At 35.7% G+C, this 14,070-nt stretch overlaps 1 protein-coding gene across 10 annotated transcripts in view; it reads left to right on the top strand.

Moving 5' to 3' along the window:
* Positions 1-14,070, top strand: part of PLSCR4 (phospholipid scramblase 4) — a 67,171-nt gene that overhangs the window by 38,542 nt on the left and 14,559 nt on the right. The gene's annotated exons all lie outside the window — the stretch shown is intronic.

Here is a 14,070-nt window from a genome sequence, read left to right as displayed (position 1 = left end):
CACAGAAGACAGTATCTGACATTGCCAGGGATTTGAGGAAAGCCCTGACTAAGGAGGTCAAGTTTTGCTGTCATGATAAAAATTTCACAAGCAAAGAAAAGGGGGAAAGGACTATCCTTAGCAGAAAGAATCATATGTCCAAAAGTACAGGGTCATGAAAGTCTGGTATGAGGCATGCATGAGACACATAGCAGATGTGCAGAGAAATGGAAGTGAATGGCCATGGGTGCTGATTAAGGAGCTTATCTTTCTGGCAAATATTTTTATAAGTCTGCATGCACTACTGGTGATGTCTTGGGAGAATGAATACTTATATAGTGCTAGTGTAAATGTGAGATATTTCAATTGTTAGAAAACAATTTGGCCAAGTTTAAAATTCTAAAAATTAAAAATGCCCTTACTTTTGGCCAAGGAAATAGTTTCAGTTACTCTTGTCTTTAAATACATTTTAATGACTTACGTAATGATGTAGATACTGCAGTAATATTTCTTTAAAATATATATTTAAGTGTATATTTAGAAGTAGAAACCATTGCATTATGCCCTGAAGGGGGAAAAGAAACCCTGATATGTACAATATAATGGCAAAAGTTTTTTTTTTTTTTTTTTTTGAGACAGAGTTTTGCTCTTGTTGCCCAGGCTGGAGTGCAATGGTACAATCTTGGCTCACCACAACCTCCGCCTTCCAGGTTCAAGGAATTCTCCTGCATCAGCTTTCGGAGTAGCTGGGATTACAGGCGTGCGCCACCACACCCAACTAATTATTTTTTTCAGTAGAGACAGGGTTTCTCCATGTTGGTCATGCTGGTGTCGAACTCCTGACCTCAAGTGATCCTCCCACCTTGGCCTCCCAAAGTGCTGAGATTACAGGTGTGAGCCACCGCGCCTGGCCAAAGATTTTTTTTTTTTTTTTTTTTGGCTCTAGGCATATGATTCATGCAGCTCAGGTGGCTTCTGCACCTACAGTGTTTTCTGAAAGCATCAGGATTTCCTTTTTTCTCTTTTCCTAATGTGTATGTGTGTTATGAGGATAAAATGCATTATAACATACTGCATGAATAGCTCAACCTCTCCTAAATCCAAGGTATTAAAAATTAAATTATTAAATTATAATCATGCTTTATCTGATAGTTTCTCTATATGTCACTTCAGTGACTTCCAACATGATATACAAGATCTATCTTGTATTTACCAATTACTCTATATCCAAAAACCTGGACTCTACTAGAACAGAAACTTCACCATTTCTGAGACAAACCTTGGTTATACATCATGTTCTCATCTGATAAAGCATATGTCTATTGTTCTCTATATCAATAATTCAGCAAGAGAGTAGGCTACATCCTTCAAATTAAATGACAAGATAAGTTGTAAAAATATTTTAGTTCAGACCACACAACTAGTGAATTTTCAGTTATGAAATACAGCAAAATTTCGCTCTGATCGCCACCTAGTGGCTAGACTGTAAACTTACAAAAATTGTCACTGTGAGTCAAATTAAGAGTCTTGAAATCTGTACTTGAATTATGTAGTGTTAATGAATTTATCTAAATTTCTTTACATAATTTCAATTTGCATTATAGTGTTGGATATGTGTTCCCACCAAAAATAATTTTATCCACTATTCTTTTTTGAAAGAATAGTTAAACCTTTGTTATGTTTAGTATTAAAGAGAAAATGGCATGATTTCCTGATGTTCAAAATAACTAGGAAAACTCAAATCCTATCAGGCAGTGTTTCTTACACCAGTATTCATACGCCAACACTCCATAACACAGGTCTTTATTTACATAAGTCTGAGATGCTATAATTACACGAAGTTAAACATATTTTGTTTTGTTTTGCTTTGTTTTCCTGCAGAAGCAATCAGAACTCTTATGAAAACTTCAAAGCTTAGAAGAAAGTATGATATACCAATTTCCCACATATAATGTGATCATATTTTTTCCTTCTTTTATCTATGGATAATACATACTTATAACAAAAATCATTCAATTACATAAACATGTATTTAATTTTAAAATAAATATAAATTTAATTTTAAAAATATAATCTCCATATGGATAGCCTCAAAATCTAAATAGTAATTTTTTTCTGATTTATTGATCTTCAAGTTTTATAACATGAGGTGCTTTTATATTAAAAGTACATGGTAAATTAATCATTAACTAATTGAAGTGATATAATTAATATTCTTGATAATTCGTATGATTTTTAGTTGCATTGTTATTTTTAATAATGGTTAAAAAAAGAAGGTAGGGATATCTGATTTCTAGTCCAACTTGGATACTCTTAAATACAATTCTTAAAAGAATTAAAGTATATTCTTCATGACAAACTTAAATACATACTTTCCTTCACTTTTTTCCAAATACATTATACTTTTTTCTCACTTAACTCTAATTTGACATTGCTTCCTGTTACCATTCTTTTTCCTTTAGTCTGCTTACTCTCAATTTCTGTCAAAAACTGTGTTCCTACTCTTAGAAGCTGTTGTTTCCAGAATTATTTGGTCTACTCCCCTGGTCTTCCCTGCCCTTCCCTGTCTCCTTCTCTCTCCTCTCCCAGTCACCCTTCCTTTTACACACTCTTCTAAGTGATCTTGTTAATACTGAAGGTTTCCTTTTCCTTCATCACTTATGAGCTACATACCCACAGATCATGTCAGTCTGCTAGTCTCTAAACTTGCACTTCCAACCACCTATAGACTGCTTCTCATGAAAAACCATTGAATCTCAAACTCAATGACAACCAGCCCAACTTTGTTATCTTGCTTCTAAACTCTATTTTTTTCCTCCATTCTTCCCACACACTAGAGGCCTGTAGGATCCCAAGCCAGAAACTTGAGAATCTTTTCTCATATCCAGTCCACTTCAAAGTCAATGTTGTATCTTAAATGTCAATTACCATTTCTCCACTCTATGTTCCTTTCACCAAAATCAGCCTTCCTTGCCTTCTAGCCAGACCTTTGCAAGTACTTCCTACCTAATCTGACCTCCTATATAAATAATTCTAAATGTAAAACTAATCACTTTACTTTGCATTTGATTGGCATAAAGTTCAAAGTCTTTCATAATCTTCACTGCATCCTATCTTTCTAGCCTTGTCTACTAAATCTCCACACACAGCGGTTTGTCTTGCAATAGTGAGCCTCCTCTATGCACCTGCTTGTTCTTGTCTGTTTGCCTGTGAAACCTTTCCCCATCATGGAGATGCTGGCTAGGTCTAGTGGGTTAGCACCTATGTCATAGTATACCTTCTCTGCATAGGTTAGGCACCCCTCCTGTCTAATCCCTTAACACACTATGCATCTACCTATGATTATGCCAATTACTTGCTTTGTGACCATTCACCTTTTTTTATGCATCTTTGTAGCCTCCACAGAACTTGCTGCCCTTGGAGATAGGCATGCATTTGTATGTCTTTCTGTCTTATATTTCTAGCAGCAAGCACAGAAGCTGGTCCTTGAAATGGGCTTGAGGAATATTTCATAGATAAAAGAATCTTTGATTTGTCTCGTGACCTTGTTTTTTAGTGTTAGTAGAATTTCACGATTCCTGACTATTACGAGTGGCATTTTTATGAGTAACCAAAATGTCTTAGACTTCACCTTCAAAGATGACTGGCTTTCACAGTCTTGGTTGACCCCAGACTACTGCATAGTCCCATGATGTCCCATGGAGGTGAAAGGGTAAAACTTAAGGACTTAAAAATAGCTGCTAGCTAGAGATGCCAATCCAGTGCATAGGCCCAAAGCCCTCCATAGAATCACGCCTGGCGTGCTCTTCTTCCTTGCCTCTGATCTAGGGGGAGTATTAACATGATGTATTTAAGGACATTTCTGCAGTCAGAATGCTGGAATTCTAATTCTCCTCCTTATACATCAGCTAGTGACATTCACCAAGTTATTTAACCTCCCTATGCCTCAGTTTTCTTCTCTATAAATTAAGGATAATAATAGTATCTACTATATAGAGTTGATGTAAAGATTACAAGATTTAGTACTTGTAAAGTTGTTAGAATAAGGGCTGGAATATGATGAGAGCTCAATGAGTGTTAGTTATTATCTTTCTTTTTCTTTTCTTTTTTTAATAAACATAGCTTTCTCTAATAGGACTTTCTTCCAGATCTGGATGGTATCCAGGATCCAGTTCTTTGGGGGCTCTGAGAGAGACCATAATCTCCACCTTATCACATTTAAGTGAATTTTTAATTCTGCAAGAGTGACCTTTTCAAAAACCAGCTGCTAATGGGACTGTCTACATTTGTTTGTTTGTTTGTTTTTGAGACAGAGTGTTGCTCTGTTGCCCAGGCTGGAGTGCAGTGGCGCAATCTCGGCTCACTGTAACCTCCGCCTCCGGGATTCTAAAAGATTCTCCTGCCTCAGCCTTCAGAGTAGCTGGGATTACAGGCACGGACCACCACACCCGGATAATTTTGTATTTTCAGTAGAGACAGGGTTTCACCATGTTAGCCAGGCTGGTCTCAGACTCCTGACCTCAGGTGATCCACCCACCTCGGCCTCCTAAAATGTTGGGATTACAGGCGTGACCCACGGCGCCAGCCGGGACTGTGTCTACATTTTTCAGGAGATGTCAATCCCTTCCCTACAAAGCTGTGTGGCGGCTAGTCCTATAGACCTACAGTTCCCAAAACTGAGTTTACTTAGGGAAATGTAAACCATTTGTGGAGCTGTAACAATACAGCCCAAATTGGGCTTCTACTGTTGTAGCCTTGTTCATTTTTGCACACTTATCTGGACACGAGGTGAATCTCAGCTTTTAACATCTTTCAGCTGTCATCTGGACCGAAAATCCCATAATTTTTGGGCAGATACACAAAAAAACCACATATACATACATATACACATATTACAAGGAAAAGCGGTAATTTTCAGAAGGAAACTACAGTTTAACCTATATTTAGGTAAGATTTATTTTTTTCTTCAAGGTGGAAATCTACAGAGAAAAATCTCCAACCATAGTAAAAACAAGCACTTATATGATTATACATTGCAATGTTGCAACATTGTTTCCATCTTTTTCATTTCAAAACAGAATCTTTGCTTTCGTTTTATTAGTTAAATAAAAGGATCTTTAGATCATTGGCTTTCAAATATTCTTGATGATAATCTAATATAACACATAGTGAACAATACATATATATATATATTTAATATATTTATATATAAGTAACACAAGTTTCACCAGACAACACTAAATATAAAGTGAATATATAGCACACTAATAATACAGTTTCATATTTTCTATTTTATTCTTCTCTAGTTGACTATATTTTCAAAATTAATATTTGAATTATTAAATTGATTTTAATGATCTATGAATATTTCTTCAGTTTGCAAAATGCTGTATCAAAACAGTGTTTCTCAAACTTAGTAGTTGATAAGAATTGATGAAATATCAGACAAGGCCGGGCGTGGTGGCTCACGCCTATAATCCCAGCACTTTGGGAGGCCGAGGAGGGTGGATCACGAGGTCAGGAGATCGAGACCATCCAGGCGAACACGGTGAAACTCCGTCTCTACTAAAAATACAAAAAAAAAAAAAAAGAAATATCAGACAAAATATACTTGGAGAAAAAAATTATTACTAGAGCTGATGGTCATTTTGTAATAATGAAAATGCCAATCATCACGAAGACAGAATGAGTATAAACATATATATACATAAAAACAGTGCTCCAAAATATATGAAGTAAAACTGGTAGAATTGAAGGGTGAAATAGATAATACAATAAATAATAGTTGGAGACTGTAATACCCCACTTACAATAATAGATAGAACAACTAAGCAGAAGATCAAAAAGGAAACAGAAGATCTGAACAACACTATAAACAAAAATGGGCACAACAGACAGTCTACGACAGACATTCTAGACATAATAGCATAATAGAACACTCTGCCAAACAACAGCATAATACACATTCTTCTTGAAACATACGGCATTCTACAGTATTGTGGTTAGGTCATGAAACAAGTCTCAACAAACTTAAAACAATTAAAATCCTGTAGAGTATATTCTTCCACCACAGTGGTAGAAGAATACTTTTAAATGACAATAGGGGCAAAAAAAAATCACACACAGGCAAATTAGAACATACTTTGAGATGAATGAAAACAAAACACAGTATACCAAAACATATGAGATATAGCTAAAGAAGTGCTTAGAGGAAAATTTATAGCTATAAACACCTCCATTAAAAAAAGGGAAGATATCAAATCAGTAATCAAACTTTCCACTTTAAAGAAAAACCAAGTCAAGCAGTAGGAAATAATAAAGATTAGAGCAGAAATAAATAGAAAAAAGAAAAATAAACAAAATCAGCAAAACCAAAAAATTGTTCTTTGAGAGGATCAACAAAATTAAGAAACCTTAAGTCAGACTGACCAAAAATAAAAATGAAAAAAGCACCTCAAATTACTAAAATCAGGAATGAGGCTCCTACCACAGAGAAATTGAAAGTGTCTTAAGGGAATAATATGAACAATTGTTTGTACAATTTATTGTATGCCAATAAATTAGGAAACCTAGACGAATGGACAAGTTCCTAGAAAGATGCAAACAATTGAAATTGACTCAAGAAGAAACAGAAACCCTTAACAGACTTATATAACAAGTAAAGAGATTGAATTTGTCATGTAAAACTTTTCCACAAAATATAGCTAAGGCCTAGATGGCTTTAATAGTGAATTTTGGCCGGGCGCGGTGGCTCACGCCTGTAATCCCAGTACTTTGGGAATCTAAAGCAGGTGGATCACCTGAGGTCAGGAGTTTGAGACCAGCCTGACCAACATGGCGAAACCCCATCTCTACTAAAAATACAAAATTAACTCGCACGCACCTGTAATCCTAGCTACTCGGGTGGCTGAGACAGGAGAATGGCTTGATCCCGGGATGCAGAAGTTGCAGTGAGCGAAGATTGTGTCACTGTACTCCAGCCTGGGCGACAGAGTGAGACTATGTCACAAAAAAAAAAAAAAAAGGAAATTTTACAAAATGCTGCATGAAGGTTTTAATACCAGTCATTTACAATGTCTTCTATAAAAATTAAAGAATACTGAATTCTTCCTAGCTAATTCTACGAGGCCAGTATTACCTAATTAGCAAAATCTGACATAGAGATCACAAGAAAAGAAAACTAAAGATCATATCCCTAATAAATACAAGATCAGACTTGCGCAATAGATTACTAGCAAACCAGATTTAGGAACATAAAAAAGGATTAAATGCCATCACCAAGTGGGATTTATCCCAAGGTAAGAATGGTTTATCATATTAAATATCATATTAAAATCCATCAATGTATGTGCTATTTTAATAGAATATAGTACAAAAACCACATGACCACATCAGTAAGCACAGAAATCACACTTGACAAAATACAACATCCTCCATGATAAAAACATTTAAGAAACTAGAAATAGGAGGAAGTCCCTCAATCTGATAAAGACTACCTGTGAAAACTCACACCAAACATTATATTTAGGAGTAAAGACTGAAAACATTCATTTCATCTAAGATCAAGAATGAGACAGGGTATCTTTCTTGCCACTTCTATTTAGCATTGTACTGGAAGTTTTGGCCAGAGCAATTAGGCAAGAAAAAGAAAGAAACAAAACTGTCTCCATTCGCAGAAGAAATGACCCTATATATGTAAAAAGTCTAAGTTGGGTGCAGTGGTACACTCCTGTACCCCTGTAGTCCCAGCTACTTGGAGGTTAGGGTAGAAGGATTGATAGAATTCAGGGATTTGACATTGCAGTGAGCTATGATCATACTACTGCGCTTCAGCCTGAGTGACGGAGTGAGACCCTGTCAAAAAAAAAAAAAAAAAAAAAAGCAAAACAAAAAAAAAACCATGTATACACACAAACAACACAGTAAATAAGCTCAGCAGTGTGTTAGGATATAAGATCATTATACAGAAATCCAAATGTATTTCTATATATTAACAATGAATAATGTAAAAAATTAGGCCGGGCGCGGTGGCTCACGCCTGTAATCCCTGCACTTTGGGAGGCTGAGGTGGGCGGATCACGAGGTCAGGAGATCAAGACCATCCTGGCTAACACGGTGAAACCCCGTCTCTACTAAAATACAAAAAATTAGCCGGGCGCGTTTGCTGGCGCCTGTAGTCCCAGCTACTCGGGAGGCTGAGGCAGGAGAATGGCGCGAACCCGGGAGGCAGAGCTTGCAGTGAGCCGAGATGGTGCCACTGCACTCCAGCCTGGGCGACAAAGTGAAGACTCCGCCTCAAAAAAAAAAAAAAAAATATAATTCCACATACAGTAACATTAAAAATAACATACTCAGAAATAACTTTAATGAAAGGAGTAAAATATCTTTCATATTGAAAACTATAAAACATTGTTGAAAGAAACTAATGAAAACTACATAAGTGGAAAGGCATTTTACAGATTTAAAAAGTAAATATTGTTAAATGGAAATGCTCCTTAAATTGATCTACAGATTAAACACAATTCTTATCACAGTGGAATTTTTTAAATTGACAAGCTATTCCTCAAATAATATGGAAATGTAAGGGATTCAGAATAGCCTAAACAATCTTGAAAAAAGAATGAGAGGACTCACAATTCCCAATTTCCAATTTACTATAAAGCTGCAGAAGTCAATACCACAGTACTGGCATAAAGATAGACATATAGACCAATGAGATAGAACTGAGAGTCTAAGAAGTAAACCCAAACATCTGTGGCTAACATTTTTGACAAGCATGTCAAAATAATTCAATGGGGAAAGAATACTCTTTTCAGCAAAGGATCTGAGACAAATGAGTATCAACATACAAAAGAATGATTTGAAACTGTGTCTCGCCCTATACACAAAAACTCTGAATGAATCACAGATCTATGTGTTTGAAAGACCTATGTCTAAGAGTGAAAACTATACAACTTTTATAAGATATAGATGTAAGTATTTATGTCCTTGGATTAGGCAATAGTTTCTTAGATATGATATGACACTCTAAAGCACAACCAACCAACAAAAAATAAATTGGACTTCATAACAATTAAAGAGTTCTGCGCATCTAAGGACACTATAAAAGAGAAAAGACAACCTACAAAATGAGAGAAAACACTTGCAAACTATCTGGCAAAAGGCTTTTTGTCTTGAATATGTAAAGAACATTTATAATGCAACAATACAAAGACAAATGATTCAGTTTTTTTTTTTTTTTTTTTTTAGAAGGAGTCTCGCTCTGTCACCCAGGCTGGAGTGCAGTGGCCGGATCTCAGCTCACTGCAAGCTCCGCCTCCCGAGTTTAGGCCATTCTCCTGCCTCAGCCTCCCGAGTAGCTGGGACTACAGGCGCCCGCCACCTCGCCCGGCTAGTTTTTTGTATTTTTTTTAGTAGAGACGGGGTTTCACCGGGTTAGCCAGGATGGTCTCGATCTCCTGACCTCGTGATCTGCCCGTCTCGGCCTCCCAAAGTGCTGGGATTACAGGCTTGAGCCACCGCACCTGGCCATGATTCAGTTTTAAAGTAGGCAAAAATATTTGAATAGATAGTTCTCCAGAGAAGATATACAAATGGCCAATAAGCACATGAAAAGATGCTGAACATCATTAGTAATCAGAAAAATGCAAATAAAAATCACAATAAGATACAACTTCATACCGACTAAGATGACTAAAATAAAAACAGGCAATAACAAGTATTGGTGGAGAATATGGAGAAAGTAGAACTCTCATATTTGCAAGTGGACATGTGAAATTGTAAAGCCACTTTGGAAAACAGTTTGGCAGTTAATAATGGAGTTACCAAATATTTCAGCTCATTTCACTCTTAGGTAGAGAACTGAAAACATATGTCCACACTAAAACTTGTACATGGAGGATCACAGCAGTGTTATTTATAATAGCCCAGAGTGAAAACAACCTAAATGTCCATTGACTGATTAAAGGATACCTAAAATGTGATGTATGCATACAATAGGATACTACTTAGCCATAAAATGGAATTAAGTTCTTATATGTGCTACAACATGGATGAACCTTGAAAACATGTTGACTGTAAAAAAGAAGACATAGAGGCCTATTGTATGTTTTCATTTATATGAATTGTGTAGATTAGGCAAATCCACAGAGGTAGTAGTGGTTTTCAGGGATTGTGGGGAAGAGGAAATGGAAATTACTGTTAATGGGTGTGGATGTTCTTTCTGGTATGATGAAAATTCTGGGTTTAGGTAGCAGTGATGGTTGCACAACTTTGAGAATATAGTTAAAACCACTGAATTGTGCATTTAAAAAAAAGGATTGATAAAATAAAATGTTTTGTTAATCTTAGGTTTTGCTGTAGAGATCCTGATGCAATAGATTGGAATGAGGCCCAGAATCTGGAATTTTAGTAAGAACTCCAGATTATTTTGAAGGACTTGGTATATTGAGCCACAATTTAAGAAAAAATATGTTGAGGTGATTTTTTTTTCTAAATTTAAACATCTATCTTTGAAAATCTGAAAAATCTAGTTCCATTTTTAAAAGTTGCCTTCATGTCTTGTCACCAAGGCTTCAGATTTTACAGTTCAAGTCTTAGGTAGCATTACCTGCTAATAAAAAGTTGTTTTATTTAATTTAAACTAAAATAGATCCACAGTTGGACCCCTATATTTGTGAATTCTTCATCCATGGATTTACAAAAGTTTGGATTAAAAATATTTTAAAATTGCAATTAAAAATGACAATAAAAATTATACAATAAAAACACGAAAGCAATTTATATTAGCATTTACATTGTATTAGCTATTATAAGTAATCTAAACATCATTAAAGTATATGGGAGGCTGTGAGGAGGTTACATGCAAGTACCACACCATTTTATATAAGGGACTTAAGCTTTTGTAGGTTTTGGTATTTGAAGGAGTCCTGGAACCAATCCTCCATGAATATCAAGGGACGACTATACTAAAATCTTAACATAAAATATCTTGACTTACACAATTTATTTTGTTTTCAACCACAAGACATTATTCCTTAAATTCTCTATGACAGGAGAAAAACCTTTCTTTATCTGAGCCTGGCCTTCCTAACATTTCAGAGAACATCACTTGTGGGCTGCTGTGGCTCTACTACTCACAGGATTTCAGTTAGGGCTACAACACCTTCTCGATAAGTTAGGGTCTGTTGCATATTTCTGGGTAGACAACCAGGACCCAGTTATTTATAAATTTTAATTAATTAATCTTAAAAACTTGGAAAGTGAAACAAAAATAAATTAACAATAATCAAAGTTATTCAAAAACTTCCTGGTAACCAGAGCTAGATAGATATACAGTAATGGCATTCTCATACTTATTGTTGGCAATTCTTTGAATTTAAAATAGTGAAATGCAAAGTTACCACTGCCTGTCTTAAGAGACCTTGATAAAAAAAATTCCTAAAGTCAAACATTAGCTGTTGTGTACTAATTCATTTTTATGAGTACTCTTTTTTAAAAAATATTTTATTTCCATAGGTTTTTGAGGAACAGGTGGTATTTGGTTACATGTGTAAGTTCTTTAGTGGTAATTTATGAAATTCTGGTGCACCCATCACCCAATCAGTATACACTGAACCCAATTTGTAGCCTTTTATCCCTCACCCCCTTCCCATCATTCCCCCTGAGCCCCCAAAGTCCACTGTATCATTTCTATGCCTTTGCATCCCCATAGCTTAGCTCCCACTTACGAGTGAGAACGTACGATGTTTGGTTTTCCATTCCTGAATTACTTTCCTTAGAATAATAGTCTCCAATCGCATCCAGGTTGCTGTGAATGCCATTAATTCATTCCTTTTTATACGTGTATGTATACGTGTGTGTGTGTGTGTCTGTGTGTGTGTATATATATATATATATTCTCACATTTTTCTTAATCACTCGTTGATTGATGGGCATTTGGGCTAGTTCTGTATTATAGCAGTGGATTGTGCTGCTATAAATATGCATATGCAAGTATCTTTTTTGACTTCTTTTCCTCTGGATAGATACCCCAGTAGTGGGATTGTTGGATCAAATGGTAGTTCTACTTTTCGTTTTTTAAGGAATCTCCACACTGTTTTCCATAGTGGTTGTACTAGTTAACATTCCCACCAGCAGTGTAGTTCCCTGTTCACCGCATCCATGTCAACATCTATTATTTTTTGATTTTTTGATTATGGCCATTCTTACAGGAATAAGGTGTTATGACATTGTGGTTTTGATTTACATTTCCCTGATCATTAGTGATGCTGAGTATTTTTTCATACGTTTGTTGGCCATTTGTATATCTTCATTTGAGAATTGTCTGTTCATGTCCTTAGCCCACTTTTTGATGGGATTGTTTGTATTTTCTTGCTAATTTGTTTGAGTTCCTTATAGATTCTGGATATTAGTCCTTTGTCAGATACATCAATTGTGAAGATTTTCTCCCACTCTGGATTGTCCATTTACTCTGCTGACTGTTCTTTTTGCTGTGCAAAAGCTCTTTAGTTTAATTAAGTCCCACCTATTTATCATTGTTTCTGTTGCATTTGCTTTTGGCTTCTTGGTCATGAAGTCTTTGCCTAAGCCAATATCTAGAAAGGTTTTTCTGATATTATCTTCTAGAATTTTTATAGTTTCAGGTCTTAGATTTAAGTCCTTGATCCATTTTGAGTTGATTTTTGTATAAGGTGAGAGATGAGGATCCAGTTTCATTCACATACATGTGGCTTGCCAATTATCCCAGCACCATTTATTGAAGAGGATGTCCTTTCCCCACTTTGTGTTTTGTTTGCTTTGTCAAAGATCAGTTGGCTGTATTTGGGTTTATTTTGGGGTTCCCTATTCTGTTCCATTGGTCTATGTGCCTATTTTTGTACCAGTACCATCTTGTTTTGGTGACTATGGCCTTATAATATCATTTGAAATGATATGTGATACCTCCAGATTTGTTGTTTTCACTTAGTTTTGCTTTGACTATGCAGGCTCTTTTTTAGTTGCATATGAATTTTAGGATTGTTTTTCTAGTTCTGTGAAGAATGGTGATAGTATTTTGATGGGAATTGCATTGAATATGAAGACTATGCTCTTAAAGCATGATAAAATGCTGTATCCATTTAAGGAAATCTAGGTTCCTTGACAGACTTATAATGACAAAGATAATTCATCAGATCTCTGATTGAAGGTGGAATGGGGAGAAATGGTAGAGGGATAAGTGCTGTGGGCTGAATGTTTATATCCCCCCCAAATTCACATATTGAAGCCCCATTTCCCAATGTTACTTGCAAGTGGGGCCTTTCAGAGAAAATTAAATCAAAAGGGTGGAGCCCTCATGATGGCACTCATGCCCTGTAAGAGGAGATGTGAGAGGGATTCTCTCTTTCCCTCTCTCTCTCTCTCTCTTCCCCTTCACTCTGTGAGCATATAGCAAGAAGGTAAACATCTGCAAACCAGAAAAGGCTTTCACCAGGTTTGACCGTGCTAACATTTGTCTTTGAACTTCCCAGCCTCCAGAACTATAAGAAAGAAATACTTGTTGTTTGAGCCACTCAGTTTGTGGTATTTTGTTATAGCAGCCCAACTGCTAAGAAAACAACCTTAAGAAATTGAATCTAAAAGAGGTCAGGATTGGGGACCAGTCTGAGAACTCGATGATGAAGATATGTACAAGTGATTGGATCAAGGCAGCCTAAAATATTCATTAAAAGCACCCCTTTGAAATAAAGTAGATATTATTTATGTAACCATAAACAATAACAATAGACATAATAACAAAAATTTGCAGGAGTAATTATATGTAGTAATTATACGTTAGTAATTAATCCCAACCTCATTAGGTAAGTTTATTATCTCCAAGGAGGAACCTAATTTATTAAGAAGCTAACATGTTGGTCTTCTAATGTTTCAAAACTTATTTTTGTACCATTGAAATGGGAATAATTATCTTACAAGGTTTAAAAGGATTAAATGAATTAATATGTAAAAAAGTCTCCCTAATACATCGTTGGGTCATATGCAACAATGATCTGCATAAAGTGCAAATCAAAAATGGAACAAGTTGTTATATATTTAAGTGGATGTCGTGTGATC

This window comes from Macaca thibetana, chromosome 2 (assembly GCF_024542745.1).
Source record: "Macaca thibetana thibetana isolate TM-01 chromosome 2, ASM2454274v1, whole genome shotgun sequence".
Taxonomy (NCBI): Eukaryota; Metazoa; Chordata; class Mammalia; order Primates; family Cercopithecidae; genus Macaca; species Macaca thibetana.
Note: the sequence above shows the minus strand (reverse complement) of the source record. Positions and strands in the feature narration are given on the sequence as shown.